Source organism: Quercus robur, chromosome 1 (assembly GCF_932294415.1).
Source record: "Quercus robur chromosome 1, dhQueRobu3.1, whole genome shotgun sequence".
Classification (NCBI taxonomy): domain Eukaryota; kingdom Viridiplantae; phylum Streptophyta; class Magnoliopsida; order Fagales; family Fagaceae; genus Quercus; species Quercus robur.
In genome coordinates, this window is record NC_065534.1 from 13,362,869 (window position 1) to 13,389,748 (window position 26,880).

The 26,880-nt window shown below is 35.8% G+C and overlaps 1 long non-coding RNA gene and 1 pseudogene across 1 annotated transcript; one reads left to right on the forward strand and one right to left on the reverse strand.

The window, feature by feature from the left end:
* The first annotated feature begins 1,199 nt into the window (after positions 1 to 1,199).
* On the forward strand, positions 1,200 to 25,040 carry LOC126722006 (fatty acyl-CoA reductase 3-like; annotated as a pseudogene).
* LOC126722017 (uncharacterized) lies at positions 9,605 to 10,005 on the reverse strand. The gene is made up of 2 exons (XR_007653950.1): positions 9,926 to 10,005; positions 9,605 to 9,824 (listed from the first exon to the last, which is right to left on the reverse strand). It is a non-coding gene; the product is annotated as an uncharacterized LOC126722017 (long non-coding RNA).
* Positions 25,041 to 26,880: the final 1,840 nt, after the last annotated feature.

Here is a 26,880-nt window from a genome sequence, read left to right on the forward strand (position 1 = left end):
TCTCAAGTAGAAAACTTACTACCATGACCACTTTACAGCTTCGAGTTCACGAATTACTTCTTTCTTGAATTCATAGCAACCACAAGCACTCATACTTGTGTTTTCTTTAAGCTCTTTATGCAACAACTGAAGCGATCACCAAGCTCTCGGACATTAATCTTGATCTTGATAACCTTAAGTATGTATAAAGGCAAACACCTCTAAATCTCACAAAAGATTCATACACTCTTAGATAGGTTTTTTACAATATATACACCCATCTTTTAGAGAGAGAGCTACTCATCCTTAGTGAGAATCATTCTAGCCTTTTCTCCTTCCCTCTTCCATTGTCATACCTTGAGAGGAGATTTGTACCCAAACACAACTCACACCTTTTCAGAGTGTAGAAATTGTTTTGAAGCTTGGGAAGCTTTAGGGATTTGCCTAAAGAAGCCGGTGAGGCTAGGCGGATGCAATCGAGCGTATTGCGTGATCCGGAGAGCTAAAGAAGATAAAACTTCGTTATGTCAGTTAGTAGCAGGAGCTTGGAGGGCTCGAGTATATGGGGGAGACTAGGATTGGAGGGTTTTTTGTTATTCATGTACTCCAACTTATTCTCTAGTGAATCGATTTACCGTTTGAAGGGCGGCGGAGAGTTTTTTCACTGAGTTCTTCGGTTTCCTCTTCGATACCACATCTGTGTGTTATCTTGTGTTTGCATTCTTCTTCCCTACTCTTTTAGCTTTCATTTTATTTCTGTGTTTTGATGAATGTGGCTTAGAGTAGTTTTATTATTTATCTGCTTGCATTTACTCTATTCCGTACTTAGTTTAAGTTAGAGTAAAATCAACTAAGCCCTTTTATTTATTTATTTATTTGGGGATCTAAACAGCTCTTGTGTTTTCACACATATTTGAGCTTTCGGTTTTCCATTTGACCGATTTTTTTTATGCTACTAAACACTGAAAAATCTAGAAAACAAACTATCTTTATAGAAATTTTTTCAGCGAAACAAATAAAAGTTTAATGCACTTTTGTACTATTCTAAGAGCCTTGCGTTTAATCAATCATATATATTCATTTATTTGTAGATACTAGGAAAGGATCTATTTATGTTACTAAGAAACAACTTGGATGCAAATCTAGAATAATTTATCTCTGAAAGGGTTACTCCTATCTCTAGTGACATTTGTGACGAGAATTTAGGAATCAAATATTGTACATTGAGAGAAGAGATGTGGAAAGAAATAGACATCGTCTTAAATTCTACTGCTACAACGAACTTTGATGAAAGGTAACAATGAACAATGTGTGAGTAAACAAAAGAGTCATACGATAAAATATAAATCGTCTTTACTTTTTCTATTCATTTCTTTCCTCTTTTAGATATGATGTTGCATTGGGCATCAACACATATGGAGCTTTGCATGTTTTGAGCTTTGCGCAGAATTGTGTTAAATTGAAGGTGCTTCTCCATGTATCAACCAGTCAGTGTAGACTTGAACTCTGCCTTTATACACTAATTAGCTATTTTGAACGTCAAGTAATGATTGCTAGTGCAAAAAGAATTATCCTTTTTTTTTTTTTTTTTCATCTGCAATGCAAAATTATCCGTCATTGGAATATATAGTGCTAGTTTTTAGACCTCTTAAACAATTGATTAAACCTAGGTAATTAGCCAAGTTGTTACTTAGTCCAATTAAACAAGTCTAGGTTATCACAATATAAAAGATCAAATCATGCAAAGCAGCGGAAAATAAATAACACAAGATATGATCACCTAGGAAACCAAATCGGTAAAAACCTGGGGAGGATTTGACCTAGCTATCCTCAAGGTAAACTTGAATCCACTATCTTGAAAGAATCGAAGTTCATACAATAAGACTTACAAGCCCCCACGCTCGACTTCTTATTGCTACCAACCAGTAGAACTTACTGACACGACCATGTGCAAGCTCCGAATCCACAGACTCCTTCTTTCTTGGATTCACCACCAGCTACAAGCACACCCGCTTGTGTTTTCTTTAAACTTCAATGGCAGCAACTGAATTGATCATCAAGGCATAGATAAATCTTCTCCTTGAAAACCCTAAGTTTGTGTAAAGGAAAGCTCCTCTAAATCTCACAAGAGATTTACACAAACCGCAAATATAAGCAACCTTTAGAGAGCCTTTGGGTACAAAACCCTAAAAATAAAAAGAGGCACAAGAGGCACTCTAATCTCTCTAAAAACAACTCCAAAAAACGTTCTAGGGTTTCCCTTATATATATGAGAGTTTTACTTGAACCCTAATACGTTTAAGTAGAGTTTGGGCTGAACTGGAACTCTGCAGAAAAATAAATCTGCACGTAGTTCGATCGATCGAGCCTTGTAGATTTAGTCCAATAAATTCTGCAATCACTCGATTCCAATTTCACAAATAAACATACTTTGAGCAAGCCTAAACCTAGACTCTATATTTTGATCATGGTTTGCCAACATAATACAAATTGAAGTTCTAATACATTATTTCATAATTTCTTAGAACCTTACAATCTCCCCCTTTGCCAATCCGTGACAAAACATATCACAAACATGAAATGCTCAAAGTTACATATAGCCCAAAAATAATTCAACCTAACTACTATCTATTAGTTGCAAGTGTAGACAGCAGCATGACTGAATCAACCTGTATATTTCCTGAAACACTCAACAAACACATAAACGCATGTGTGACAGAAAAACAAAAACAGTAAATCAACAAATATGCAATCTAACTCTCCCCCTAAGTTTGATACATCAAAAACAATGTTAACTCAAAGTTAACTCCCCCTAAACAGAACATTCTTGTATTTTCCACACATTTCATCTAAATCTCTCCCCCTTTTTGTCAGGCATTGACAAAGACAACTCAAACAAAGAGTTGACAGAAAACATACGCAACAGAGTAAGAGAAAATAGAGAAAGAAGGGAACACAAAACAATTCAACTCTATAAGAAATAGAGACAACTCCCCCTATGAACAATAAAGGTTAAAAAACAAGCTTCTCCCCCTATAAAAATAGGAAAAACAAAACAAGTTTTGGGAAAAACAATTTTGGGGATAAATAAAAAGACAAACCAAGTTTTAAAAAAAAAAAAACTAAGTTGAGGATACACATGAAGAAAAATATTCTCTCTTTCAATAAAATGCAAATATGGCACTATGTGACCCATAAACAGTTGCATGAGTAGAGAAAATATTTGTACATTGATTATCCATCATATCTCTTAAAAAAATATTTTTTACAGTTCACACATAAAAAAGGGCATATACTAGAAAGTACATAGCTCAAAAATTAATCAATCAATTTTTTGATCAAGTTGAGTACCTAATGTAGCAAAGTGTATGCATGTTATGTGTGAAAACAATGAGAGATATAACTGCAAAACTGCAAGATGGATACAAAAAATCAATGCAATACATGTGAATCCTAAACGTAAATGATGCGTGGAAAAATCAAATTTTTGAAAAACAGAGCAATTTAATGCAGAAACTCTTCAAAGCACAATATATTATGAATAAAATGCATGAGTATGAGATTAAAAGTTTTTTTAAAAAAAAACACTTGAATTCAACCTAGATCTTCCAAAAACAAGTTTTTTCAACCAATTGTCCTCAAAAACTCAAACATTAAGCACATTTTGCATCAAAATCAAGGAACATGTAATCTTGGATGGCCACAACAAGATCACACACAATATAATATACCAAGTTTAGCAAAGAGTAACTTGTGTAGTGTGTGCAACTAGCAAAAGCTTGAGATACATGTGAGGTGATATGTGAATAGCAATCAATTACAAAGTCTACAAAATTCATCACAAAGAATTTAAAAGAGACTATCACCTAAAGAGTTACATCATATAACTCTCACATCTCCTAAATCATAAGCTTGCAATCATGTAAGTTTCTTGATTTTATGCCTCATGATATACACACCAATTTTAAGTCATGTGATTTTGGCATCAAGCCTGATAGTACACACCAATTTTAAGTATTAAGCAATTAAACCGAGGCTACACCTTATGTTCTTTTTGTGCATGTGCTACACTTTCTCGAGCACAAAATCTTATGATATGCACTAAGGTGTTCATGATTGGCTAGTAAACAGTGGTGAAATGGTTATTTATGCCTTTCTCAAAAGGTTCAAGTCCGACAGTCAAAAACATGTGACTTCAAGATCAAAACAAAATGATCAATACCATAAACATCTTTCCCACACAACATGTACTACAAAGCTTCAACTAGTAAAGTATAATAAGTAAGCTCATCAAAGCTAAACAAGGTACATAAACTTGTTATGTAAATATAATATGGTCAATCCTTGATTATAAATCCAAGATGTGAAAAACACAAAGCCCACATTATGCTAAATGAACAATGCAAATGCAATGCATGACAGTGTTTAACTAAGCTATAGAGGGTACACAAACAAGAAATATCAATTTCTTAATTAACCTATGAGTACATGTACAAACTAGTACATACTATTTAACACATACTATTTAAGTTTCTCCACAATGTCAAGTATGTTCTAAATCAAGAGAGAGATATCATAACTCATGTAATCCTCAAGAAAAATAAAACTAGACACAAAATAAAATATTTTTGTCTTTTTGAAAATTTTTCAATGTTTTTGGATTTTTGGTTTTTGCCTCAACAAAGAACAATTTGGTCTAATATGACCAACAACACCACAAAGGTGACAAGTAGGCACAAAAAAAGATTTATTGTGCTCTCTAACAGTAGGTTTAGACATAGGTTTAGAAACTTCAGCGTCTACATCAGAATTTTTACCTTTGTCTAACCTAGCAAAATAAGCCTTTTCTTTATTATTCCTCTTGAAATGAGGGATATAAACTTTCTCAGTTTTAGGCTTAAGAGAAACAGAAACACTTCTATTATCAACAGCAGACTTGGTACAAGTCAAATTTTCAATTTTAGCTTTAAATTCAACTAACTCTTGTTCCAAACTTTTCATCTTCTCATCTTGAGAGGAAATTTGATTTCTCAAAAATTCATTCTTTTTATTAGATTCATCTAATCTAACAATCAATTTCTCTTTTTCAAGATTAGCCAATTTTAATTCTTCCTTGAATTTCTTAGCAATTTTCATAGATTTCAATAATTCCTTACGAAGAGTTTCACAGGCATCAATAAAATCAATAGAAGCATGAGTAGACACATGATCAGAAAAAAACTTCAAATTATCCATGACAACAGGGGTCAAGGATCAGCTCTTGGATCAAAAGATCTAAAACAAAAGAGCAACCCGCTTTGATACCACTTGATAGTTTTTAGACCCCTTAAACAATTGATTAAACCTAGGTAATTAGCCAAGTTGTTACTTAGTCCAATTAAACAAGTCTAGGTTATCACAATATAAAATATCAAATCATGCAAAGCAACGGAAAATAAATAACATAAGATATGATCACCCAAGAAACCAAACCGGTAAAAACCTGGGGAGGATTTGACCAAGCTATCCTCAAGGTAAACTTGAATCCACTATCTTGAAAGAATCGAAGTTCATACAATAAGACTTACAAGCCCCCACGCTCGACTTCTTATTGCTACCAACCAGTAGAACTTACTGACACGACTACGTGCAAACTTCTAATCCAAGGACTCCTTCTTTCTTGGATTCACCACCAGCTACAAGCACACCCGCTTGTGTTTTCTTTAAGCTTCAATGGCAGTAACTGAATTGATCATCAAGGCGTAGATAAATCTTCTCCTTGAAAACCTTAAGTTTGTGCAAAGGAAAGCTCCTCTAGATCTCACAAGAGATTTACACAAACCGCAAATATGAACAACCTTTAGAGAGCCTTTGGGTACAAAACCCTAAAAATAAAAATAGGCACAAGAGGCACTCTAATCTCTCTAAAAACAACTCCAAAAAACTTTCTAGGGTTTCCCTTATATATAGGAGAGTTTTACTTGAACCCTAATATGTTTAAGTAGAGTTTGGACTGAATTGGAACTCTGCAGAAAAATAAATCTGCACGTGGTTCGATCGATCGAGTCTAATTTTCAATCGATCGAGCCTTGTAGATTTAGTCCAATAAATTCTGTAATCACTCGATTCCAATTTCACAAATAAACATACTTTGAGCAAGCCTAAACCTAGACTCTATGTTTTGATCATGGTTTGGCAACATAATACAAATTGAAGTTCTAATACATTAGTTCCTAATTTCTTAGAACCTTACATATAGTAAAACATGAGCTTTCATCAATGAACTATTGTTGTTGTTTTATAGCTTATGCGTGCGTCGAGAAGGGAGGGAACATACTAGAGAGCCCATTTTACATGGGAGACACGCTAAAAGGAACCTCAAAATTAGATATCAATGCCAAAAAAGAACTTGTGAAGGAATACTTGGATAGATTACAAGTACAAGGCGCCACGAATGAAGCAATCATATCCACCATGAAGGATTTTGGCATTGAAAGGTTTTAAGAATCTAACATAATATGACCTGTTCAGCACTATATTTTTCTTGAATCTAACAAAGTTATGTTTCCTGACTATAATATTAAAAGTTACGTTTATCATGAAGGAAACTTTTAGGTCTCATAGGTGTACGTAATCTGGTCTTTGGGTGATGTAAAGAAGAATTTACGAAAGATTAGATCCATTCAAGCTTTGATCTGTTGAAGGAATTTTACTAACCATTAGAATCCAGTTAATCCATCAGGTTTTCTCATTGATCAGGGGAAAAAAAAAACCTAGCTATAGGAGATGTTTTTAACACCTTTGCAGAGATAATTAATGAGAAAACATTAGGTCCGGGCGTGGCGTAAAACCAGTGTTTTACGCCACGCCAATGAGACCTTGCCACGTCAAAAAAAACCTCCACACAGCAAAAAAAAAAAAAAAGTCTCCCACAAAAAACCTTCACGCACACACACAGCTTCCTTCACAACCTCCTTCACGCTCACAAAAAACCTCCTTCACGCCGAACCTCCACAACCTGCTCGCACACTCGCCGGTTCACGCCATTTGCTCTACTTCCTCTCTTCCTTCACACCGAACCTCCACCACCGCCACACAGATTGCCGGTTCACGCCATTCCTCTGCTTCCTCTCTTCCTTCACGCCGAACCTCCACCACCGCCACACAGATTGTTGGAGCAGAATGATTTCGAAGAAGAAGAGTTCGCCAGAGGTTGGAAACAAATCGGAACCGCCGTGAGCCACGATCCAAAGGTTTGTTTTTCATGATTTTCCCTTTTCCCCAATTTGGATTTCGAATTGGGTGTTCGGATTTTTTGTTTGCTTCATCGGAAAGTTTCAAATTTTGAGCATTTCCTTTTTGATGAGAACGGAGGGTGAGTGTTTGTTCATATCTTGTATTGTTCTAATGAAAGATGCTGTGTTGGGTTTTGATATGATCAGGGGTTTGTTTGGTTTTTGAATTAGGGATGTTTGATTGATTTGATTAAGTTAGATGGACTGTTAGATAAATTGGCTTTAGATGTACAATGTGATGGGATTGAGTTTGGAAATGATAATTGAATACTGAATTGGAACTTGCTGTGAAGAAGTTGACAATTGTGTTGAAAGTTTCAAAATTTGTTTTACTTTTTCACAAGTGAGTTTTTGTTGGGTTGCTATAGCTGTATTGTGCTTATAAGATTGATATTGTGCTTTTTCTAATTTCTTTTGTTGTAGTTTGAACTGGGTAAATTTTGGTTTTTGAAGTTTATGTTGGGTTGCTGGAGTATTTTTTTGTATGTATATGCATATGTGTATGTTGGGTTGCTGGAGCTTTTGTATTTGTTTGCTGGAGATTAAGGGCACTTATTAGTCATTGGTATCCACAACAAAATTTTGTTTAGTGTTTGTTCATCTATGCTTGATGCTACTTGGGAAGTCTTGCTAGCTTGCTATTTTGGAAGCAAACAAATTAGCTTTGTCTTCTATATATGAACTTTGCAGCAGGTGAGGCTTAAAATGTGTTTCCACCAATTAGAAAACCAGAAATGGAGCCCAAACTCATTTTAGTTTGTCTTTGTAGTTAAAATTGTTGTGAGGTGAAGGTGGTACAGTTTTGAAATTTCTTCTGAAAAGATGATTGTAAGTAGATGGTTTTGAAACAATATGATCTTGGTCTATCATCATAAACACACACATTTCGTTTCATGGGGATTTGTCCCTTCTTGCACCGTAAGTAGGTGTAGGGAATGTGGCAAACTTCAATCTAACAAACTACCTACTTTCTTTGACAGCTCTTTGTTTGATTCCTTGATTTGAGTTATTGAGATGCTTCTTGTTGCTAATGGTGTTCAATGTGGTGCACACTAGGTTGTAGAATGTCAAAGGCAAATATTAGAAGCTGGAGAAATGGTTGAAGAAGCAAAGCGCTCACTAGGGATAAATGTGGATGGAATTGAAGATGGAGATGCTTTTTTGGAGAAAGAAAACGAAGAAATTGACAGAAGTGGACCACCTTTGGAACTAAATACTGGAAGCTTCTTATCACATGCTTTTGATGGAGCTGTATATGTGTCTGAGAATCTTTTCCTTTTTGTTTTTGCTTCTGTTGGTCTAGAGTATTGTTTTAAGATGAAGCTACTTAGTCCTTTTCCTATCAAAAAATTAATTTCAAGGTAATGTCCATATGTGCTAGATACCATATTTTGAAGATGGTTATACAATTGCCATGTCAAACTTAAAAGCTATAATATGTAATATATGCGAAATTCGTGTCTTATAAAATGTGGCACCGATTTAGAATTCGTTGTAGTTGTGCTTTTGATTGTTGATGAGTTCTGTTTTCTCCAATTCAACCAAATATCTTACAAGTTGGATCCTAAGTGATACAATGATCTACAAAGATGCATCAGGCAAAGGACTGAATAGTGAGTGATGTCAACCAACTCTCACTACCATCTACAGTGAATAGCAAACTGAGCTGAATTTCATTAGCCAATGGCATACATAGGTTACTTGAAATGAAGCAAATAGTATGTCCCGGATTGATGTTGCCCAAATTCTAGCAATATATTAAAGTAAAAAAAAAAAAAAAATGCACCTATTGCCTTTAAAATTGGTCAAACTCCTTCAGCAAAAATGAAAAAAAAAAAAAAAAAAAAAACCCTCCATGCTTGCATAGGTTTTTTTTTGGTGGTTTTATTTATTTATTTATTTATTTTTTAATTTTGAAGTTTTCTGCAAAAATGAAACTTGAGAATATATTCATCTAAAATAAAATCTATCACAATTTTTTTTTTCATAAAAGAGAGTGGAATTGAGAATACATTCATCTGAAATAAAACCTGTCACAATTTTTTCTATAAAAGTTTCTAATCACCTGAAATAAAACCTGTCACAATTTTTTCTATAATATATCTGTCACAACTTTTTCTATAAGAGTTTATAAGAGTTTATAATTGAGAATACATTCACCTGAAATAAAACCTGTCACAATTTTTTCTATAACAGTTCACCTGAAATAAAACCTATCACAATTTTTTATTATAAAAGTTTCTAATTGAGATTACATTCAACTGAAATAAAACCTGTCACAATTCAGTTCATAAAAGATCATATGATTGACCATACATCTTAAAATAAAATGTCACAATTCTTTTGGGAAATTTCTAATTGAGAATACATTCATCTAGAATAAAATCTGTCATAGTTCAATATACAAAAAAAGATGACCCTATGTTGGAAATACAAAAAAAGAAGATGGTTCTATGTCTATCCACCACAATTTACACATTATATAACCAAAAAATATTTGCTTCCCAATCCATTCTCTTGGACACAAAACTTGTTTGTACATCAACTTTCTTGGAATCGTTGTAATGGATCCTACATAAAAGAATATACAACAAAATACAAAAAATAAAATTAGAATGAACACAGTTAAAAAAAAAATCAATATATTCTAATTAAACGCTAAGTGATCATACCGTAAATGATGACTGGTTAGGATATATATGCATAGTAGATGATGATGTAGAAGGATATGTCACACTTGGCAAAGAGTCCTACAGATGATTGACAAATAAAAAAAATGAATAAATAACAAAAACATCTATTACAAAATAGTTTATACTAAGTAAAAAAATCAAATACATCATATACCTGTACAAAACTTGTAGAGCACAATGTGTTTGCTATGACTAACGGGTTCAACCTTGCCATTGAAGACTCCTAATTTAAAAAAGTAAAGGTTTATTTTTGAAAATATTAGCAAATGTATGTATTATCTTGAAACTGAATATATTGTAATTAAATAACCTTAGTTTGACTTTGTTGTTGATGCACTGACTCCCAATGTGGTGTCAAGCTTGTATTTGCAACATCCCTACAAGAAGTAATTTTATAAACCAAAAATTTAAATCCTAAATTAATACTACAACTCAACAAGGTCATGTAATTACCTAGAATGTTTATGTGTTGGACAATTGGTTCTCACATGGCCCGTTTTTTTGCAAATGCTACATTTTCTCTTCTTCGTCAATTGTTTTTCTTTTGGATGCTTTTGTCTCAAAGCTTTAGGCCTTCCCTTTGATGGAACATGTGGAGGGTCTCGCAAAGTAATTGGAAGATTTGATAATACTTGATTGTTTAATGTAGTATTATCAGGACTTTTTAAATCATCAACATCATCAACATCTTGCATGGCTAGAAGCTCCTCATGAACTTTTCGTAAAGTTTGTTCAAGATGCTTGTATTGCTTCTCTGATTGTGACCCTACCTTTGAAACTTCCAAAAATTGAAGCATCAAACTATTTCTCATCATGCTAGAAGAAACTTGAGGCTCCACCTGTACTACATCACTAGATATGTCATGTACAATGTGCTTCTTGGCATTAATTGTCCATCTTTCTAAAATATAATGTGATGGAAGAAAGTGCACAAGTGATTTTGATGTGCATGAAATATATACAATAAAGTACTCACATATCTACATATTTAGCCTTACTATTATGTTATTTTGTGACTGATTATATAATATCTTTGTGTTGCAGGTAACAAGGGCTTTACATGCAAAGTAGGGCTAGGCCAATTGAATCAAGCCAACTTACATCCAGCCAGGCATGAATTCAAGAAAAGACCAACCCAATTAAATTTAAGTCTAATTGGAGTAAGGAATCAAAGGAAATTTGCACCAAATCCAAGCCCAATTCGGATTAGGATTCCAGCCTGCATATCAGTTAGTATTTTTGGCCTAACTTTCGGCTCAGATGTCTAATTAAGATGATTCAAGTTGGGCTGGAACGTTAACTTAAAGGGCTACAACTTTGTAGTTTAGCAAAAGTCTGAATTCTGAAGTTAAGTGGGCCAAAATAGTCGGTTAAGTGAAGCCTAAAAATCTGGGATTTTCTCCAAACGGGAATTCAACTTGTAATAGGATTCCTTGACCTATTTAAAGGCTCTTTAGGGCAAAATTCAAGGAGGCGGAGGCTAGTGCTAGGGCTGAGAGCTGTACATAGAGAGTGCAGCTACTTCTTTGGTTTTCTTCCATGACAGTTAGTTTTATTTTATTTGTCTAGTTTAATATTTAGTATTTTACTTTTGTGTTTTAGTTCAATTACTATGAGTAGCTAAATTTATAATTAGGGTTGAGGATGAAACCTTGTTAAGGATTATTACTAATATTTATGTGATTTGATTTTTCCCACAATAATTGTTCTTTAATGATTTAAATTGTTTTTACTTCTTATCAATTGACTAAGATGGGATTCTAGATATGAGTTTAATCATGTTTTTCTCATGATTTAGGATTTGTCTTAATAAATGGAATGCTTGGTTTATTAATTCTTGATTATAAAATTGAATATCGCTTGTGATTTGTCTGTCAATGGATACAATTTATGATTTGATTTTTAGAATTGGATATATCTTGTGATTTGTTTGGCTACGGATACAATTGATGATTTGATTTTATACTTAAGAGGCGAAGAAGAACATGCTTTAGATTTTTAAACATAAGTTTTAATGATGATATTTTCCATGATAGCAAGATTGATTTCTAGATTATCATGTAGTGAGTTGGGAAAAATTAATGATCATAAATATATACTAATATGACTTATAAGGCGGATTCCAAAACCTTAATTCCTTTCCCTTGATTGTTTACATCTTTTCATTGCTTTATATATTTTGCTTAGTTTAACTATTTGCTTAATTTTATTATTTGCTTAGTTTATTTTATTGTAACCGACCAATTTTTATTTAAACTAGATTAGGATTAATTTGGTTAAGGTTTAATTAATTTTCCTACGTTTATTCAAGTCCCGTGGGTTCGACCTCGTTCTTGTCCAACTATACTTCAGTACAGTTCGTACACTTACAAGTATTTTAAAATTTCACAATAGATTTCTTCACAAAAACAGCTAGGATATGCCTACAAATAATACCAACAAACTCAAACAAATGGCATGTACAAATAGCTTTTGTCTCAACAATATCAAGAGACACTTCATAAAATGGACTTTCTCTCCCATGAGCTACCACCTTGTATATCTTCTTCACTCCTTCTTCATGATATTTGGATGCCTTGTATTTTTTACAACAAAATAACTCTTCTTGAAATTTCATAAACATCTTTCTTGTATAAACTTTTGCTGCCTCTACTTCCAGCTTATAACATGTTTTCAAAAGTGGCACTGAATTTTTTGTCTTTACATCTTGTTCTTTCTCTTTAAGATAACGTGCATTCAAAGCTACCTCATATTAATATACAAAATCACTTATCGTTGTGCTCGAACGAACATTGTAAGGTTGAATTTATTCAACCATCTAATTGGCTTTATTCCGTGCCAAATTTGCTTGTAATTCAGCATTTAGTAACCCTGTATTTAGGTGGGTTTGTTGTAAGGGTAGTGAGTGAGATAGTGTGAAGATTGCTCAAGAGTGTGCAAGAAAACAGAGTGTCGCGGCTGGGACTCGCGACTGGTCTCGCGGCTTCAACCCGCCAGAAGATGCACACGTGCCAAGCATGCTGGAAGATGAACAGTCATGCTAGCTGGAGCACTACAGGACAAAACAGGACAACTGGCCATACGGTTAACTCGCGACTGGAACTCGCGACTTAGTCAAGCCGCGAGGTCAAGCCGCGAGCCACCCCTGTTTTGGTAAAACCTGACGTTTCGCATTCCACTCCTCTTGAGTATAAATACCCTTTTAACCCACGTTTGAAAGAGAGCTTCCAGAGAGAATTTTGAGAGAGAAACCCTAAAGAAAAACCAGATTGTTTCACCCACAATCTCTACCTTAGAGTCTCATCAAAATCCCTCACTCTCTTCCTCTCCATTGTCAAATCCTTGAGAGGCCATTATACCAAACCTGGTTCTCACCATTATCATCTCTGTGAGACAGACGTTTGGAGTTCTGGGAAGCAGTTAGGAAGGAGCCAATATTCATTGGTTGATGCTACGGTGTAGTAGCGGAATCCGGAAAGCTAGAAAAGAAAAAGGTTCGGCGCAACCTCGTTGGAGCAAGAAGCTTGGAGGGCTTAGGTGCATTGGGTAGATTAGGCTTGGAGGGTCTATTGCTGTCCTTGTATCCCAACTGTATTTTCTAGTGGATTGATTACCGCTTGGAGGGCGGCGGAGAGGTTTTTCGCCGAGGTCTTCGGTTTCCTCTTCGATAACATATCTGGTGTTATCGCTGTGTTTGCATCTTCCTTCCTCTCTATCTCTGCCTTTACATTATCTGCTGTGGTTTATTTTGTTGTGGCTTAGATAGTTGTTTAATCAATACCATGTTATAGCATATGTTAAGTTTCCGCACACTATTGTTTAACATATTGCGTGTGTTGATTAAATTGGTTTTTTGGGGGTCTAAACGTTCAAAAGTGTTTTTGTACACGTTTTTGAACTTTCAATTGGTATCAGAGCGGGTACACAGTTATTTGGTTTCATTACCATTGTGTGATCCTTGACTCCCTTTTTGAGATGGATAGGTCTCAATCCCTTAATGCACCTCCATATTTTGATGGAAGTAATTATGCGTTTTGGAAGGTTCGTATGAGAGCTTTTCTATGCTCTATTGATGAATCCGTGTGGGATGCTGTTGAGATGGGTTGGACCAAACCTGAGGCAGCCAAATCCACATGGGATAAGGCAGCTCTTGCTGCATCTAATGCTAACAGTAAAGCACTAAATGCTATCTTCTGTGGTGTGTCTCCAGATGAATTTCACAGGATTTCTCACATTACCATTGCCAAAGTTGCATGGGAGATTCTGGAAACAACTTATGAAGGCACGAAGAAGGTGAAAGATACCAAGTTACAAATGCTGACCACTCGGTTTGAGGAGCTCAAGATGAGTGAGGATGAGTCTTTCGACTCGTTCTATGGGAAGTTAAATGAAGTGGTTGTCAGTAAGTTTAACTTGGGGGAGAAGATGGAGGACTCTAAGATTGTCAGGAAGATCCTCCGATCATTGCCGGAAAGCTTCCGTGCCAAAGTAACAGCCATTGAAGAGAGCAAGGATCTTGACGATATCAAGGTTCAGGAGCTGGTTGGTTCTTTACAAACCTATGAGATGACTCTGCCAAATCAACGGAAGAGTAAATCCCTTGCTCTAAAGACCACTAATGAGAAGGTGGAAGATCAAGGCACTTCAGGAGAAGATATGGTGGACAAGGATGTAGCCTATCTTGTTAAAAATTTCAAGAAGTTTTTGAAATTCAAAAACAATGGAAAATTTGATGATAAGAGAAAATTCCAAAATTCTGGAAGGGAGAAGAGGGATTTCCAAAGGAAAGATGGAAAAGAATCCCAATCCACACAAGGTGTTACTTGTTTTGAATGCAACGGGCATGGACACTTCAAGAGGGAATGTCCTAACTATTTGAAATCAAAAGGCAAGGTGTATGCCACGACCTTGAGTGATTCAGACTCATCCGACTCAGAATCTGAAGAGAGCTGTGATGGAGAAGGGAACTACTCAGCTTTCATGACTATTGCTCATGTTGAGTCTTCGGATGAATTGAATTTGCTTGTTCAAGACCTTGGAGAACATAGTGAGGATGACTCACTAGGAATTGTTGAAGAATCGGAAGCTGAAGAAGAAGAAAGCACAGCTACTCTTCAAGAAAATTACAACTCACTTTTGGAGAAATCTGGTGAATACACAAGGGTGGCCAAGGCTGCTGTGAGAAAGATGAAGAAGGCTGAGGAGGACTACAAAAGTCTCCTAATCCGGTATAGGGAGGCCAAATGCGAGATTGAAACTCTTAATGGTGAGCTGTCCGAAGCCTACACTAAAGTGAGATTCCTTGAGAATGAGGTTGTTCAAGCAAATGCAAAAATAGAGAGGGTCACCACCAAGAAGCTTGATGATGTTATATCATCTCAAAAGAGCTTCTCAGACAAATCCGGACTGGGATATACCGGAGGAAGTAGCTCAACTGGAAATGTCACTAAAGAAGTGAAGTTTGTGAAATCCAAAGATTCAGTTGTAGCGGACTCTACTAGTGTGAACCTCGAGGTGGAGGAGAAGAAGAATGTGGTGGACCACCGGATGCTGAATCATCATAATCAGTATGTGGGCAGGTCTGAGTCTCGTGCCAAGTCACGTCCTCGACCACAAAGAGGTCCTAGAGGAATGTATGTGTGCCATTACTGTGGACTTCAAGGGCACACTCGACCAAATTGCCAAAAGCTGAGAGCAAAGAACAGTGCTACTCCTCAAAGGTCAGGAGGACCAAGAGTTGATAGGAGAACGTGGGCAGGGGATCAACCTAGAGAGCAAAACGGAGATCCCGGAATGATGAACGTGATGAAGATGATTGGTGCATTCACCAACTGCTTGGAAAGCTTCTCACGAAGGTTTGAAAGCCCTAACTCCCGTACCCAATCCTCTAAGGAAATCACCCCAAACGCAAGTGTCGTGTGGGTGAAAAGGGGTACTCATGCATAAGCATTACAACATGTCCATGCATTAATACTTCCTATGCTTTGTGACTATGTTTGTTTGGTATGCTTGTTGTTTTTGATCTTGGTTGTTTGTTTGTAAATATTTCTTAAATGTGATTTATCAATCTTTTTGTTTCTTGAGTCAAAAAATTCAAAAAATTACATAAAAAATTTGAAAATCAAAAAGCTTGATTGACTTTGTTGGGTTTTGTCTTAAAAAACTCGTTTTGCCTTGTACCTTTGTGCAAATGGCTTTGTGCATTTTCGAGCATTGCTTGTTTTCATGCACCCATATCACTTTGGGAAAAATCTTGAAATCTATGTGATTGTTGTAAATAGATCTTCAAACTTGTCATGAATGATTAGTGAATGGTTATGTTGATCTTGAAACATGCATAGACTTGTGTCTATATCTCTTCCCATTTTTTATTTTTTTGCTAAAAAGAGCTCACTAATTGTAAATCTCCAAATGAAAAGAGATATTGAGCTGCAAAAGCCTGTCGCACATTCTAGTATTTGACTAGGAAAAAGGGTAAGCGACCTCATATCAAAAGTAAAATTCTTTTTCAAAAAGGCCAAAGGCCTGTTCTTCAAAGAAAAGTATTGTTTATCCCTCTCACAATGAGAGATGATTGCCTCAAAAGATCAAATGTTATGGCTGAAAGTGGAGTCAAATGAAAGACTCCAAGTTATGTTATCAAGTTGTGTGGGAAGTCATATATTCATATTTCTATAATTGAGATTGGTCACATGATCTAGTGCTAATTGTGTATGCCTTGGTTGAATTGATCATTGAAGCTTCACATTAGACAAAGGACTATTTCATTGTTGTTATCCACACACAACACACAAGTTTATGTTTGATAAATGCCATATTCATTTGTGTGATTGTACTTGATAAAATGTGTTTTCACATGCTCAATCTTTGTTAATTCAGGCACAGAAAGATTTTTGAGTGTTTTAGGTGTTTTTGGAAAGTGTTTTGCTGAAAAATCTGAAAAATTTCAAAAATACAGTTTTGCCCTGTTTTGGCGGCTCAGTCGCGGGTGTGTCAAGTCGCGATCCTCAGTCGCATCTTCGCTGGTCAGTTTTGGCGACTTGTTCGCGAGTGGAAGGTCCAGTCGCGAGATTCACTCAGAGATTTTCGCGGCTCAGCTCGCGACTCTATCGCGGGTAGACCTTCCAGTCGCGAAAAACACTTAGAAAAATTTTTCAAAATTTTCCTCTTGACTGTTTTGGCGGCTTGATCTGGCGACTGTGTGGCGACTTAAACCAGTCGCGAAAATCGCGTGTTTTGCAGAAACAGGAGCAGTTTTTAAACCTCTTTCAGTTTTCCCTCGAACTTTTGTAACTGTTCATTCCCTTTTAAAACTGTTGTTTCCTCCCAAAACTCTTCGTGAATCCATTTTTCAAAACCCTTTGGTGCTTCATTTCTTCTCCAAATCATCAAGAAAAGGTATGGGTTTTGTCTTCTCTATCTCATTTTCTGTTTCCTGCATATTTCTGTTGCTGTTTGGACTGGTATTGCATTCGTTTTACTTATCTCTATGTGTAATGGGTATGGAGTGTCTTGTTTGACTTTGTTCTCACCTGTTTTCATGCTGTGCAATCACTATTTTTTTGTTGTTCTGATTATTTGCTTTTTATTGAATCTGCGAATCTGTTCTGAAATGGGTTTGGTGTCTATGTGACTTACTCATTACATTTGCCTGATTATTGATGTTGGTGTTTGGTTTTGGTTTCTGGGTTGACATGTTAACTTACTGTTTGTCTCTCAAACACGTGCTCCTGTGTGGATGTTTGGTTTCTTCATGATTGAAATATTTTCCCATGTTCATGACTCTGATGGAGTGATTTATGTTATCTGTTCTAATTGTTCATGTTCTGTTTCTTATTGCATATCATGGTCATGTTAATGTGTCTCAATGACATTTGTGATGTCTTTCTTTGTCTTGGTGCACTTTCACCAAGTTTGATGCACGTATTAGTTTGTGTATCTTTTGTTGGAAGGATTGGTTGGGTCTGCACTTTATTCAGTCTGGGTGTTTATATTGCAATATTGTTTATACTGACTCTTGTTGACAATCTTTTGTGGGGTATTGTTGCTTGGTTCTTTTCTGTTGGCCTGTTCTCTTGCAGATGTCTCGTCGATCTTCCAGGGGTAAAGACATTGTTTCTGACGAACCAGCAACCCCAGTTGCTAAAAGGACTCGTCTTTCATCTCAAGCATCTCAAGATCCCAATGAGGATATTTCGAAGGAAGGGTGTTCAAATTCCTCAAGACATCAGTCACATGTCTACACCCTCTGCAATCAACAAACTTACCTGCAAAAGGATCAGTGTTAGGCTTCCAGGAGAAGAAGATGAAGGTGATGAAGGAGAGGAAGTCCCAATGGAGACTGATGCTGAGGCAGCAGGGCATGCATCCACCTCAACACCAAGGAGGAGTGGCAAGAGGTCCAGAGCTTCAACTTCTGCAGATGCACCTCCAGATGCTTTCCAGATCATTCTGGAAAGGCTTGATGGGATCAGGGCAGTCCAGACTGAGCATTCTGACAGAATGAGAGCCATGCAAGACCAGATTGATGTCTTGGCTGCTACACTTGACAGCTTCACAACTCAGCATGACCAGTGACCCTTTGGCCATTCCATGTCAAAAAGGGGGAGAAAGTTCATTGATAATTGAAGCAGAAAAGCAGCTCTTGAGGGGGAGTAATTTGTTGAGGGGGAGTAATTAGTGTTTTTATGGTTTTTATGGTTTTAATACACTGTGTTTTGGTGTATAACTGTTCATAACTCATTTCATATACTTTTGGTTTAATCTTTAATATATGTTGTTGATGTTATTCAGGTACTTGTTGTGTTTGTACCCATATGCTTTTGTAAGCTTTGAGGGTTTATGTTTTATGCATATATTTGTAGGCCTTGTGGTATGTACCATGCTTAAGTGCAGCCTTTATGCTATGTGAAATCAGTATTTTAAATCCAAATGTTCTGCATTGTGGTTTATGTACTGTCACTCTTGTGCCCTTGTAGGATTGTTCCTAGATGCATATGCCTTGTGTGCTATGCATTGGTTGAGTGTTGTACATACAAGTGTCTTGCCTTGTGCTTGTTAACTTGTATGTCCTTGTGTTCATTCCAAGTGTGAATGAACACTGTGATCACTACCTAGTGGTGTTCACCTGGTTGATCAAGCCATGGTTTGTTTATTAACTCCATCTTATGCTTGATCTCATATTGCCTGTTTCATATGCATTTATAATTTTCTGCTTACAATGATCATGGTGTATTGTTGTGTTTCAGGAGTTTATGTTCATATGATTCAAGTGCTTCACAGCTTCTAGAATTAGGTGTGAGTGAGTTTTGATCAACTGTTCCCAACTCACATGTTAAGTCTAGAGTCTGTTTTAGGGTTTTGTCACGGAATAGCCAAAGGGGGAGATTGTAAGGTTGAATTTATTCAACCATCTAATTGGCTTTATTCCGTGCCAAATTTGCTTGTAATTCAGCATTTAGTAACCCTGTATTTAGGTGGGTTTGTTGTAAGGGTAGTGAGTGAGATAGTGTGAAGATTGCTCAAGAGTGTGCAAGAAAACAGAGTGTCGCGGCTGGGACTCGCGACTGGTCTCGCGGCTTCAACCCGCCAGAAGATGCACACGTGCCAAGCATGCTGGAAGATGAACAGTCATGCTAGCTGGAGCACTACAGGACAAAACAGGACAACTGGCCATACGGTTAACTCGCGACTGGAACTCGCGACTTAGTCAAGCCGCGAGGTCAAGCCGCGAGCCACCCCTGTTTTGGTAAAACCTGACGTTTCGCATTCCACTCCTCTTGAGTATAAATACCCTTTTAACCCACGTTTGAAAGAGAGCTTCCAGAGAGAATTTTGAGAGAGAAACCCTAAAGAAAAACCAGATTGTTTCACCCACAATCTCTACCTTAGAGTCTCATCAAAATCCCTCACTCTCTTCCTCTCCATTGTCAAATCCTTGAGAGGCCATTATACCAAACCTGGTTCTCACCATTATCATCTCTGTGAGACAGACGTTTGGAGTTCTGGGAAGCAGTTAGGAAGGAGCCAATATTCATTGGTTGATGCTACGGTGTAGTAGCGGAATCCGGAAAGCTAGAAAAGAAAAAGGTTCGGCGCAACCTCGTTGGAGCAAGAAGCTTGGAGGGCTTAGGTGCATTGGGTAGATTAGGCTTGGAGGGTCTATTGCTGTCCTTGTATCCCAACTGTATTTTCTAGTGGATTGATTACCGCTTGGAGGGCGGCGGAGAGGTTTTTCGCCGAGGTCTTCGGTTTCCTCTTCGATAACATATCTGGTGTTATCGCTGTGTTTGCATCTTCCTTCCTCTCTATCTCTGCCTTTACATTATCTGCTGTGGTTTATTTTGTTGTGGCTTAGATAGTTGTTTAATCAATACCATGTTATAGCATATGTTAAGTTTCCGCACACTATTGTTTAACATATTGCGTGTGTTGATTAAATTGGTTTTTTGGGGGTCTAAACGTTCAAAAGTGTTTTTGTACACGTTTTTGAACTTTCAAACATAATCTTTAAAAAATTTATCCATGCTTTCACTCCTTTGAGTTGTAGACATCTCGGCACAAAATGAGCTTCGTAAGTAAGCTGGAACCCATCTTCAAGGCAGCATATAAAGATTCCCCAACCAATCATTATCCCCCAATTCATATTTCTCTATAATCTTACTCCATTCTAACTCAAACTCTTCAATAGTAATTGTATCATGGATGCAATGGTAAAATTCTTCCTGAAAATGTGGATATTTATTATATACATGGGACAACTGTTCTGGAACTTTCTGTAAAAGATGCCACATACACAATCTATGAGTTGCATTTGGCAATACATCTGCAATTGCCTTAGCCATAGCCTTGTTATCGTCTGTTATAATTGTAGAAGGAGGATTTCCAGGCATTGCATTAAGTCAAGTCTTCAACAACCATGTATAAGATTTTGCTGTTTCATTGACAAGCAAAGCACATCCAAACATCACAGATTGATGATGGTGGTTAACCCCTGTGAAAGGAACAAAAGGTATCTTATAACGATTTGGTTGGTATGTAGCGTCAAAGGTAACAACATCTCCAAAATATTGGTATGCCATTCTTGACCTAGCATTTGCCCAAAAGCAATTACCCATGCACCCATATTCATCAACTTCAATTGCATAAACAAAACCTGGATTTTTACATTGATTCTCAATAAAATATTTGTACATTCCCTGAGCATCTCCATCTTGAAGCAACTTTCTTCTTTTACTACCCAAAAAATTTTGAATATCAACTAGAATACATCCAACATTATAATCACCACCAGATTCTTTACTTAACACAGACATTATCTTGCTTAGGGCTATACCTGACTCATTGAGTGAATCTATAAGATTCTTTTGGGCACTTGTTATCACTCTATGCCCATGAAGCAAACTTGTACTCTTAGGGGTAAGAAGCTCATGATTATGACCCTCCACAAACTTACATACAATCCATGTATCATCAACCTTCTTTAAACCTATCATTGCATTGCATCCCACTCTTGTTTCTGCACGCTCTGGACCTATTCTTTCCTTGTCTTGATTACATTGACGACGAAATCCTTCCTTCGAACAAACATATTCAATTCCAACCCTTATTTTATCTTTATTTTTTCGAGTATGATTTACCCGTATACTAAAACCCTTTCGCCTTGCATATGCATTATAATATGCACGAGCAACCTCTAAGTTTTCAAATACCATATTAAGATATGGTTCTGAATGCCTATTGCATGCAAAAGGTTGATTTGAATCATCCAATGACAAGTCTACATTATTTTGATCCTCGTTTATTTCTAACTCATCATGTACTAAGTCATCCACCATATCACAAAGTGAGATTGTTTCGGGTTCTTTGTTGTTCGCACTCATATTTTCAATTCAAGTAATTTTATATTTTAATATGACCTATAAAAAACAAAAGAGAAGAAAAATTCATAAGCAACAATTAAGAATAAATTTAAAATTTGTGCTATTACAATACTAAACTTGCCCAATTTGGCAAACTTGTGCTATTACAATACAAGTACATTGGTACATTGGTACATATAGTACCACTCAATAAACTTTATTACATAAAACAGCTCCAAGTACATCCTTATTTGCACTTTGATACATATAGAGAGCAAATTGACATTACAAGTAAGAGAAAATTGGCATTACAAGTAGGAGAAAATTGACATTACAAGTAGGAGTAAATTATATTTGAAACTAAAAATATTTTAGTAGCTATCAAATAAATGACACCAGCTGTGTCCCAAAGGCTAAAGTTGACAGTGGAGAATTCAATAACCACAGTAAGTAAACTTGTTGGAAAGGCACCTAGTAAGAAGCAAAATTTTTCTATGTAACAGTAAGCCCCTTTATTTTAGAAAGTAACTTTACCCTTACAATATCAGAAAATATCAAGAATCTAAGACAACTATTAGTCTATTATAAACTAAAAGAGACCAAACCAATTGCAACACAAAGACCCAGTAAGCACTCAAATGCAATGATAATTATGGTGCAAGCATACCTCATAGAAGCACCAACAATCATAGGAAAAGCACACAACTGAAAATCTCTACGTCAACCAACCCCATCAGCAATCCAACCACTGAGTAGTGCTCCAACAAGGGCACCACCCAGACATGTACTCACCAGACCTTCATTAAAATAAATGACAACCTTTTAGGTATCAACTCTCCTAGGTATCAAATCAACTATTACATTTCATTTTTATAAAGAGAAAACAATGCTCTGTATCTGCAGAACATTTTTTTTAGTGGACAGTTTTAAATTTGACTACATTAACAGGCTATGAATTTTGGTGCTAGCATTCATATAAAAGTTCCCATTAATAAAACACTATAATTTCCATTCATTGGTAAGTGAAGAAAAGATAGAGAGAGCATGCCTTTGCCATGACAGATACAAAAGCTCCAGCAACCCAACATACACATATCAATATTGCATCAAGTAAAACCCACATACACATATACATATACATACAAAAAAATACTCCAGCAACCCAACATAAACTTCAAAAACCAAAATTTACCCAGTTCAAACCACAACAAAAGAAATCAGAAAAAACACAATATCAATCTTATAAGCACAATACAGCTGTAGCAACCCAACAAAAACCCACTTGTGAAAAAGTAAAACAAATTTTGAAACTTTCAACGCAATTGTCAACTTCTTCACAGCAAGTTCCAATTCAGTATTCAATTATCATTTCCAAACTCAATCCCATCACATTGTACATCTAAAGCCAATTTATCTAACAGTCCATCTAACTTAATCAAATCAATCAAACATCCCTAATTCAAAAACCAAACAAACCCCAGATCATATTAAAACCCAACACATCATCTTTCATTAGAACAATACATGATATGAACAAACACTCACCCTCCGTTCTCATCAAAAAGGAAATGCTCAAAATTTGAAACTTTCTGATGAAGCAAACAAAAAATCCGAACACCCAATTTGAAATCCAAATTGGGGAAAAGGGAAAATCATGAAAAACAAACATTTGGATCGTGGCTCACGGCAGCTCCGGTTTGTTTCCAAGCTCCGGCGAACTCTTCTTCTTCGAAATCATTCTGCTCCGACGATCTGTGTGGCGGTGGTGGAGGTTCAGCATGAAGGAAGAGAGGAAGCAGAGGAATGGCGTGAACCGGCAATCTGTGTGGCGGTGGTGGAGGTTCGGCATGAAGGAAGAGAGGAAGCAAAGCAAATGGTGTGAACTGGCGAGTGTGTGAGCAGGTTGTGGAGGTTCGGTGTGAAGGAGGTTGTGAAGGAAGCTGTGTTCGTGCGTGAAGGTTTTTTGTGGGAGACTCTTTTATTTTTTTGCTGTGTGGAGCTTTTTTTTGACATGGAGAGGTCTCATTGGCGTGGCGTAAAACACTAGTTTTACGCCACGCCCAGACCTAATGTTTTCTCATAATTAATTAGAAAGATGGTAGAAATTTAATAAGGGTAAACCTATTTAAGGAATAATATTTAAGGTGCTATATCTAAGTTTTACCCTTGCTCAAATTTTGTGAATAATAATGAAGCCATTCTCTAGCAAATTAATTATTTGATCCCTCTTTTTAATTATATTTATTTATTTTTATTAATTGTTAGGGCAAAACTATATGGATGGTCAAACACCTACACATATACGAAGGCAACGGGAGAAATGCCTTTAGGACAATTTAATCAGAATCTGCCTCTAGTCATCATACGACCCACCGTGGTAACCAATACATACAAATAACCATTTTCAGGTTGGATTGAATGCACAAGGTAATCATAGTTTGTCATGAAATTATAGAAGCTCAGAATTTTGGGTAATTGAGGTTCAAGAAAATAACATTAAATTGATTTTTTTTTCTTTTGTCTTTTTCTTTTCGTGAGTGATTCATGTCTTGTTACACTTAATTTTCTTGTTACAGAACCATTGATGGAGTAATTTCTGCCTACGCTAAAGAAAACTTGGAATTCTTTACAGCCCATCCTAAGTCAATCTTAGATATAGTGAGTTAAACTCATTCTTCATTCTTTATGCAATTAAGCACATGTAGACGCACATCTATTGCTCTTGCTTCTATGGTTGTGTTTGTACATTTACTCTTTTCATTAAGTATATATTCAATATGAAAATTTGAAAGTCATGCAGATACCAGCAGACATGGTGGTAAATTCTATGATTGTGGCCATGGTGGCTCATGCAAATAAGTCTTCTCAGATCATCTTCCATGATGGTTCTTCATTGAGAAATCCAATGAGATTATATACTCTTAAAGAATTCCTCTTCCGGTACTTCACTGGAAATCCGTGAATTGGTAAAAATGGGAAATCAATCAAAGTCGGGAAGTTGATAGTGTTTAGTAGTATGGCTCGATTTCATGCATATATGGCTATTCGATATAAACTACCGTTGAAGGTTTGTTTTTTACTTAGTAACCAAGATTATATACATGAAATATGAAAGTGTAAGGCATGTTAATTTGGTTCCCATATTTAGTAATAGTTTCTCATTTTCAAATTCATGGGGAAAATAAGTCTAAAACACTAAGATAGGTGCCTATTTTTATAGGCACCGAAATTAATTCTTTGTACTCTGCTGAAATTTGAAAGGAGGAGTGGAGGAGAGTGAAAAGGGGGAGTAGATATTTTTTCCCTTACTTGCATGTTTTAAAAATTAAAAGAGAGGACAGGAGATTTGATGTTGTTGATCCTCTAATTATATTGTAGAGTTGGAAGGAAAGGAAAGGAAAATACATAGAGAAATTAGTAATTATATCATTCATTTATTTAACTATATACTTAAGAAATATTAAGGACAAAATAGGAAGTATATAAAATTAATTAAACTTGAATCGCTTCCCCCTTCAAATTCTCACAAATTGAAGGGATTAAAAAAAGGGTTTGAGAACCTCTCCAAATCCTCTCAAATCATTTCTCCATTCCACAATAGTCTACTCTTGTCTCTCTCAATCCAAACTTGGTGTACATCTTTATCACTTGTTTTTAGATTTAATAGAAAAATTGAGAACATTATACTGTGCCTATCATATTTGATTAATGGGGCTCGCCATGGTAACTTGGAACGTCAAGGAAGATATGTGTTGTGTGTGCAAGCACGCATATATATATATATATAATGTTTAATTTTCGCAAGAAAAATGTGGTCAAGCCTTGTTTCTTGTATATATAAACTTGAAGTTGTTTGGCATTTGGTTGACCTTGTAATATAGCTTTAGATGTCTCACAATTGTACACATTATTCTACTCTATATTTTTAATCAAATTTAAATTCTATTCTAAATTTGAACCCTCCATTAAAATCTTCTATATTGTATTTTCTTTAAAAATTAAAATATATAATTTCATATACAAATACCATCATAATAAATGTCTAATACAATAATATATAGTTCCATTTACAATAAAAAAAAAAAAAAATATATATATATATATTTAACCCAGACCCTACCACTAAAATACACAATAAAATATCAAATAAATAAATAACACAAACCTCTCTCTCTCTCTCTCTCTCTCTCTCTCTCAACACACTTACATATTCTCTATGCTATAATATCATTATTTTTATTTTCTGACTTTATTCTTTAAAGGTATTATAGTTAGCAAATGAAGTGCTTTGCCAGCAGTACTATCGGGACATGTACATTGATAGTAAGAGGAATGTAGAAGTGGGTATGCGATTGGTTGAACTCTACAAACCATATGTATTCTTTACAGGAAGGTGGGTATTATTTATTTTAATGCTTAATTTTTCAGTCGTATTATCAATGTGTCAACAGATAATAGCTTTTTAATTCAATACAGTTTTGATGATTCCAACACTGAAAAGCTACGAGTGGCAGCAAGAGAGAGTGAAGCCGATATGCATTTGTTTGACTTTGATCCAAAATGTATTGACTGGGGAGACTACATTATGAACACTCATATTTCTGGCCTGATAAAGTACTCAATGAAACCATAACTTGAGGGATTTTATGCCTTCATTTCTTAAAATGGTGTGTGTTTTGGAATTTTCTTCCCCAATAAGGAAGCATTGGTTGCTGCCATTCTGTTTAGAAACAAACTTGAAGTGGATTATTAGTTCAGAGGTTTACATACATTGTACTCATCAACGTATATGACATATTCAAGATTATTTAGTGTTTATGATTCAAATTATGTAAGAAATAAATGAATAGATGTGAGAAGCTGAATAAATGCAAGTTATAAAGGAATTAAGTGTGGAAAGGGAGTTAAATGGCTGTATGTGGAGTATATGTATCTCGTGCATTTGCCTATATGTAACTGGGAGGGAAAAAATTGCCTTCCTCTCTCTCCATTATGTCTTTTATTGCGAATGTGAATATGTGTAAACCCACTCACTTGTTTTCTTTTGAACGGTTTTGATTTTTAGCTTGTAAG